Raw genomic sequence first — 8205 nt, 5'->3', positions numbered from 1 at the left:
GCAATTTCTTCTAGATTTTGTTCATTCTCTAATAATAATAAAAACTGTAATGCTGTTTCTAAGCATGGCTGTAATAAGGCTAGTTTTAGGCTTTATCATGATAGGATTGGTCATTCTTCTGTTGAGAAACTGAGTCATGTACCAGGTTTACATCTTAGTGATTCTAAGGACTTCTTTTGTGAGACTTGTATCTTGTCTAAACACCACAAATTACCTTTCAATAGAAGTGTTTCTCATGCTTCAATTGCTTTGATCTTATTCATATTGATCTTTAGGGCCCTTATAAAGTGCCAAGTTTAAATGGAGCTCAGTCATTCCTTACTATTGTGGATGATTGTTCTAGATGTACTTGGACTTACTTAATGCATAACAAGTTTCAGACACCTGACTTATTGAAAGATTTTCTTAATATGGTGTCCACTCAATTTGGTAAAACTGTTAAGACAGTAAGGTCTGACCATGGCACAGAGTTTGTACAACAAACTTGTGATGCTATGTTTAGAGAAAAGGGTATTTTGCACCAGAAAAGTGTTGTTGGCAGGCCCCAGCAGAATGGGAGAGTAGAAAGAAAGCACATACATCTTCTGGAGACTGCACGAGCTTTAAGATTTCATGCTCATTTACCTATCAAGTTTTGGGGAGAATGCATTTTGACGGCTACCTATCTCATCAACAAAATGCCTACTCCCATTTTAAAATGGAAGACTCCCTTTGAGACACTGTTCCAGGAGCAACCTTCATATGATGAGCTTAGAGTTTTTGGGTCCTTATGTTTTGCATCCATGCCTGCTACCCACAGAGATAAATTTGGCACCAAGGCTAGAAAGTGCATTTTTATTGGATATCCCTATGGTGAGAAAGGCTACAAACTTTATGATTTGGACACTCATAAAGTTTTTGTCAATCGTGATGTGGTTTTTCAGGAGCACATTTTTCCATTTCAAAATATTTCAACTCCTGCCAAAGCTCAGGTGGTTGACAATTTTGCTCATCACCCTTTAATTAGCCCGTTTTTTCTTCCTTCTAATTTGGTCCAACCTAATAATTCCCCCCCACATAACTCTCATACTACTATAAACAATACAAATCCTTCCCATTCCACTACTGTCAGTCCTTCCTTGACTATAAATCCTACTTCTCTTTTTACTCCAGAGGACACTGGTTCTACTGCAACACATTTTCATCATACCTCTGGTTCTCAGCACACTGTTCCTGGTCCTGTATCTCCTCAGCAGAATTCTAATGTCAGGAAATCTACTAGACCAAGGCAATTTCCTAATAAATTTAAGGATTTTAAGTGTGCCTTCAAGCCTGCTGAACAACCAGATCAGGTTGAGACACCTCGCTCTCATTCCACTGCTTTTCACTCCACTATCTTACAAGGAATTGCAGACTATGATAACACTTATCTAGCCTCCTTGGCTAATGTTTTCCAAGTCTCTGAACCTGCTTGTTATGCACAGGCTAAGGATGATCCTAATTGGATTCAGGCTATGCACAAAGAGCTGACAGCTCTGGAATTAAATCAGACCTGGGATTTAGTTCCTTTGCCTCCTAATCACAAGGCCATTGGCTCAAAATGGGTTTATAAGATTAAACATAGGTCTGATGGCACCATTGAAAGATACAAAGCCAGACTAGTGGCTAAGGGTTTCAGTCAAGTCAAAGATAAAGACTACAAAGCTACTTTTTCTCCTGTAGCTAAGTTCACCACTGTCAAAACTCTTTTAGCTCTTGCATCTGCTAAGAATTGGCCTCTGCATCAACTTGACATCAACAATGCTTTTTTGCATGGTTACCTTGAGGAGGAAGTATATATGAAGCCACCTGAAGGATATGCCAAGGCTGTTTCAGGACTTGTATGCAAGTTAAAGAAATCCATTTATGGTTTAAAACAAGCCTCGAGACAATGGAATATTGAGCTCACTAAACATCTGCTAGGTCTTGGTTTTACACAGTCTAGAGAGGATTATTCATTGTTCATCAAGAACACAGCTGCTGGTTGTCTCATGGCATTGGTTTATGTCGATGATATCTTGTTAACAGGAGATGATTCTGCTGGCATATTGCACACTAAGACAAGTTTAGACACCAAGTTTACTATCAAAGATCTTGGTCTGATGCGATATTTCTTGGGCTTGGAAGTGGCTAGAAATGCCTCAGGATTGATGTTGAACCAAAGAAAGTACATACTTGATATCCTGACTGATCTCAAAATGGAGAATTGTCACCCTTCTGAGTTTCCCCTGCCCAGAGGCTTGCAATTGTCAACTGATTCAGGTGACCTCCTTCAGAGACCTGATCAATATAGACGTTTAATAGGCAGGTTGTTGTACTTGAATCTTACACGACCTGATCTATCCTATTCTGTACAACATTTGTCTCAATTTCTCTCTCAGCCACGGTTACCACATTATCAAGCTGCTCTTCATGTTGTCAAGTACTTGAAAGGCGCAATTAATACTGGCTTGTTCTATCCTTCTACTAATGATCTCAACATCACTGCATACAGTGATGCTGATTGGGCAACGTGTGCTTACAGTAACAGATCTTTGAGTGGCTATGGTGTTTTTCTAGGGAATTCCTTAATTTCCTGGAAAACGAAGAAGCAAAAGACCGTAAGTAAGAGCAGTGCAGAAGCTGAATATAGAAGCCTGTCTTATGTCTCTGCTGAACTGGTTTGGGTACATGCTCTTTTGACTGATATGCAAGTTGCTCCATCCTTGCCCATTCCTTTGTTCTGTGATAATAAGGCTTCACTTCACATAGCAGAAAATCCAGTCTTTCACGAGAGGACCAAACACTTGAATGTGGACTGTCATTTTGTAAGGGATAAATTTCAGGAAGGCTTTCTCAGTCCCAAGCATGTGCGAACTGGATTACAATTAGCTGATATTATGACTAAACCCCTTGGAGCTCAACAACACAAGTTTCTTTCTGCCAAGCTTGGATTGAAGTTAATCACATCCATTCCAGCTTGAGGGTGGGATGTGAACTAGACTACTTGGTTAGATAGTTAGTTAGTCTTAACCATAGTTAATTAGTTAACAATATATAGTTAGTCCATTCTAACTAACTTCATCTAGCTTTGTATATAAGCTAACTCTTGTAACTAACTCATCTAAGTTAATAACAAAATATCTCTTCTATTTACCTTTTCTCTCTCTAGAACTCTTCTTTCTTGTTTGTCAAGCTCCATCAATGGCGGAATAAGGACATTTCACAAAATGGTATCTGTCACTCCAAAGTAACGGATACGTGCCATTTTCAATGAGATTTTGTGTTGAGGGTTTTGGCATTTGCCGCCTTCTTTTGCTTTTAGTTTTACTTTCTGTCATTTCTCAGTGGAAGATCATCCATTGTTGGCCACTAATTACCATAATTATCCAATAATTGGTAACCATCTTATTTTATTTTATTTATTATTCCCAAGTTAAATTAGTTGGGCCAAAAGTCAAAGAGCTGCTAAAAAGTAACATCAAAAAGTACCACGATTACGACCTTAGCATGCCTGTATAGTAAATACGGAGTACTAAAGATGGTTCATTCAGTCACAGTACAAAAACACAGTAACTCGGTATCCAACTGTCGATCCATTTATGCCTTCACTAATCCTAGTACATAGGCTATTACTAAAATATCATAATTGACGATACAAATTATTATACCTACGAGAGCTAATATATTTCAGAGAATTAGTACCTTCCGCGAATCCATCCTGCATGTATCTTCCAGTAGGTCACTGAGATACCCGATGTGGGTGCATAATCGCAAATGATAATTGTATGTCGTAGTGCTGACAGTTCCTGCACACAACGTCCGTGCAACCATGAACATCCTGGTGGTGAGTACCACAGTCCAGAGGGCAAATAACTTCAAACTTGAAACACAGTAGCAGAATTGTCAACTAGTCGAATCCAAATTGATACTTTCGTATCAGTAAGAGGTTTGCATATTACACATCTGACATCTCGTACAACTTCATACGTGAAAATCCACAGTAGTAGTACAACTACAAATAAGGGTAAACAGGAAGTCATATCAGCAATAACACGAGAGTAGTACAATCAAATGTGGGTAAACAAGAAAGCAAATCCACATGCAATAGGAACTACCAGTGACAGCCCAACTTGAATAGTTAGATCACAATTGTGACAGATGCCCATGTTGGGGCATTCTCTGACGTATGACCTCGGCGCTTCCATTCTTGCATAGACTGCGCTGGTTGGAAGAAGGGATACTAGGAATTAATGAACTTTGATGTTTATGACTTCTCAGTAACAGGAAAAGCAAAATGAAAAAAATTGTTTCTGGATGACCCATACTGAAAATTGCGTCAATGAAGACCATTAGAAGTCTGCCCCCATCAAAAGGTTTCCTCGATGAAACCATCGAGTTAGATATAGGGCAAAGTGGCAAACAAGATGCATATATTTAGTGTTAGACCAATTATTCCAGTCAATTATAGAATTGATTAGGTTGAAGAGTGCTTGCAACCACTTATTAGGATTATTGGTACATTTGCACCAAGGATTCAGATGGGTAACGAACGAATACTTCCACCAATCCGTAGCAAGTGTGAGATAGAAGCATACTCAAGGACCACAATGCATATTAAATTCATGAATGAGATAGAAGCATACTCAAGGACCTCACTGCATATTAACTTCATGAAAACGGCTCTGAACCACGCCCAGAAGAAGGAGAGGAAGCCCACTTCATAACCCCAGAAAGGTTTCATGTCAAAACGAATTGATGATAGGAGAGAAAGCCCTTTCACTAAAATCAATTGGTACATTGGCATCTGTAACAACAAATTTGCGTTAATCTGCAAACAAATAGAGAAAAACACAAAAGATGCAACAAAATAATAATTTTATTAATCAAAAGGATTTAGGGTACAATCTACTAGTTATTCTACTGATTCGATTTCCGCAATGTAATGAATAGGAGAGTCTTGATTTGAAGACTTGATTCTCCTTTGGATGAATTTGACTTGCTTCTCTTCAACTGACTGCAATGGCTGCTTGACGTCGGGTCAAAGAGTAAATTAATATTCAAATCTAGATAATTAGAAATGAATGTCTTTTCTTCTCTTGTTTTCTCTTGGGAGAGGATTTTGTAGAGAGGTAAAAATGAATTTTCTTTTCTCTTACTTTCTCTTAGAAGAGATTTTTTTTTAGTAGAGAGAGTTTTGTAGGAAGTTTTTATTTGGAATGTATTTTGTGAAAATGTGGTGATTATGGAGATTATCCAGATTAGTCTCAAATGAGTGTGTACACTCTCTATTTATAAGACTTTGCTCTCATTTTTGTTTTACGGTCCAACGTATGCTGGTACTTCTCCATTGTTTACGTTGAATTATTCCCTGGAATCATGCTGCCTTCCCATATTTTGTGGAGCAAACTTCATGCAGTTATTGACTCATTGACCAAGCCTTGAATGATTATCTCATAATGACATTTTAGCATATGAATAATAACTCCAAAGTCCACGTACATGTCTTGGTCTTCTTCGAGAATTTCGTGGGCCGCTAATGCACGGGTTCATTTGCACCATTATTTTCGGCCTTTCAATTTACGTCTCATACTTCGTATTAGATATATATAAAGACAACCCATTTTCCGATTGAACCGATTTTATATCTTGACAAGATGGACTAAATACCGTATATTTGTTCGGGCTAAAATCAATTGACCCATTTCTCAGATGATAAACTTTTACATAAGTCAATATTTGACCTTAACCCCATTTTTAAAAATGTAAGACACATTTTTATGTCTACAAATTTGCCCCCTCGGGATTGAGTCACGTACACGAATTTGAGTGTTTAGGCGTGAGTCGGTCCCGATACTACGCATTGTAACACCAAACCATCTTAAATAACACAATTGCATGTGCTTTTTCTTTATCGGACTCTCGTATCTTGCAGTAGTAGTCAACTGGATAAACTCCAACTTTGCATGGACTCTTTGAACAATTGGATAACAATCCTTAGAGATAAAGTTTGACCACAACTGATAAAATGAATACTTGGCCAGTAATTTATCAATCTCCTGGCACCAGTAAACTTGTGAACTAACCCGTCCATCAAGAAGTATAAAAGGGAGAGATAAGCTTTCAAATTCTTCATCAACATTTTTATCCTTCTCATACACTGGACCCCAGAACACACAAGCCGATTAACTACTGCTATTGACGGAACACCATCGTTGGACTGACATCGTTCTCAGACTGTACCGAGCCAACGCTTTTAGGTGAGCAAAATTTTAAAATTTATTGACCCCTGTTTCCTGTTTGTGTATGCAGGGTATTTCTTCTCGGGCCATAATGAACTTCTCGTCATCATAGCTGCTTCATCATTGACGTGGACTCAGTGCTCATTATCATTTAGGCGCGGTCCTCGATTCTCGAAGTTCAAAATTCACCCCTCTTTTGGCGTGTGAACTGCGAAATCGGGGTGGTCGCTTAGCTTGACAATGAGATTTACATAGGGTTCTCCTCATTGACCTGTACGGTGCCCTCCCTTAACGACGCCATGTTCCTTGATTCACTTCACTTGTGAATTACGGACGGCCGCTCTACGCTTCTCAGACTTGTGATTCATGCCATCTTCGTCATTCTCGACATTTTATTCGTTGACGATTGCAAAGACGCCACTCCCTTTATGAAAGACACAGGGAACCAGTCCCCATGTTTCCCTTTTTGACGACGACGAAACTCGGCAAACAACATGATAGCTGCAAGTCCGATGCAATGCCTCTGAATCGCCTTACTTGTGACTTGAAATCGAATCCGACGGCTAGATCAAACTCCGTAGAGAAGCTGTGCAACAAGTGACTTGTCGAGAACCACGCACAACGACGGTAAAGACGGCGCCAATCAGAACTAAAATTTGCGCAAATACCGAGCTCGTGAAACTTGACCCGAATCCATCTCGGCTGAAATGAAAATCGGTCTTCGACTGGCTTCTTGATGTAGCGTCATCCTCATCGAGTTTCTGACACCTCTGTTTTGACAACTGATCCAGTCCTGGTGCTTGAAATCCCGATGTTGCCGGAACACGTCAACCACTACTTTGACGAAGAATAAATCCGTCACCAACTGAAGGCCGCGAGTGACATCCGAAATTTATGGTGTATAGTCAGTGAACCCAGACGAGGAATTAATTTGTTATTACTCATCTTCATGATTCGACTTGACCACGACCAAAAAATAATAATTAAACTGGTGAACAGTTTGAGCTTCTGTGGACTTGAATTCAACTCTGCATTCGCACGACTTAGCCAACTTGAGATCAATGGCAGGTGTACTTTCGGGTTTTATTTGTTTGGTTCTGCTTCCATTTTTTATGAAAGTTGTTTGGTTTTATGGATTTCCAATTGGAAAATGAGTTATGGCCACATTATTTCACTTTTGAAAAGAAATAATCTAGTTTGTCTTTTCTGCCTTAGGAGACGATAGACGATAAGGTGCACTTTAAGATAAGACGGGCATATTTCAGATGACTGGCAAGGAGTAATTAGTGGCAAGGAGTAATTAGTGACGGCCGACCATGTTTATGACGAAGCAGATAACAAAGTCAAACACGTCATCTTTCCTTCTGTGACGGGTCCATTCATTGAGTCTTGGATACCGATGACATATGCACCGAACTTGTAATCTTAGTGGCAAGAAGTCGAATGATCCTCTCGCTATCAAGACAGAAACGTCAGGCCACCTTTCTCGAAGTAGTTTCACTCTCGACTCTCCCGCTATGAAGTTCAACAAGCGGCGTCATTCACTTTTATAGTGTTTTCCATGATGTCGTTTGTTGTATTTTCCTTCGTCTTACACTTTTTTTGACACTTGGGAGTGTGTATTTTTTTTTTTTTTTTTTGAAAACAACGGATAATAATAAGATGAGCCATATTTTTTTTTTTTCTCTCAATCTCGCATATCCATTTTTGCTTGCCGTACATAGTTTATACTCTTATGGGCCAGGAGTTAAAGAAAGATTTTTTTTTTTTTTCTTTTTTTTTTTTTGGTGTCGTTTTGATGGGTTTACAGGAACGATGATTTTTTTTTGTTGGCAATAATTTTGACTTTTGTGTATTTATTGATCAAATTTTGAAGTAAACACACTTTTTTTGTTAGGGTGAGACGGTGCCTTGGAAGCTTTTTCCGAATCCCACTTGTGTTTGTTCATTGATGACGACGCTTTTG

General features: G+C 39.0%; 1 long non-coding RNA gene across 2 annotated transcripts; it reads right to left on the bottom strand.

Moving 5' to 3' along the window:
- Nucleotides 1-3546: 3546 nt before the first annotated feature.
- On the bottom strand, nucleotides 3547-5629 carry LOC141614804 (uncharacterized). 2 transcript variants are annotated; one of them, XR_012529382.1, is made up of 3 exons: nucleotides 4644-5629; nucleotides 4116-4221; nucleotides 3547-4012 (listed from the first exon to the last, which is right to left on the bottom strand). It is a non-coding gene; the product is annotated as an uncharacterized LOC141614804 (long non-coding RNA). The 2 variants fall into 2 exon arrangements; XR_012529381.1 differs by having other exon boundaries at nucleotides 4116-4216.
- Nucleotides 5630-8205: the final 2576 nt, after the last annotated feature.

Source organism: Silene latifolia, chromosome 11 (genome assembly GCF_048544455.1).
Source record: "Silene latifolia isolate original U9 population chromosome 11, ASM4854445v1, whole genome shotgun sequence".
In the NCBI taxonomy this organism is placed as follows: domain Eukaryota; kingdom Viridiplantae; phylum Streptophyta; class Magnoliopsida; order Caryophyllales; family Caryophyllaceae; genus Silene; species Silene latifolia.
This window is presented reverse-complemented; position numbering and strand designations above follow the sequence as displayed.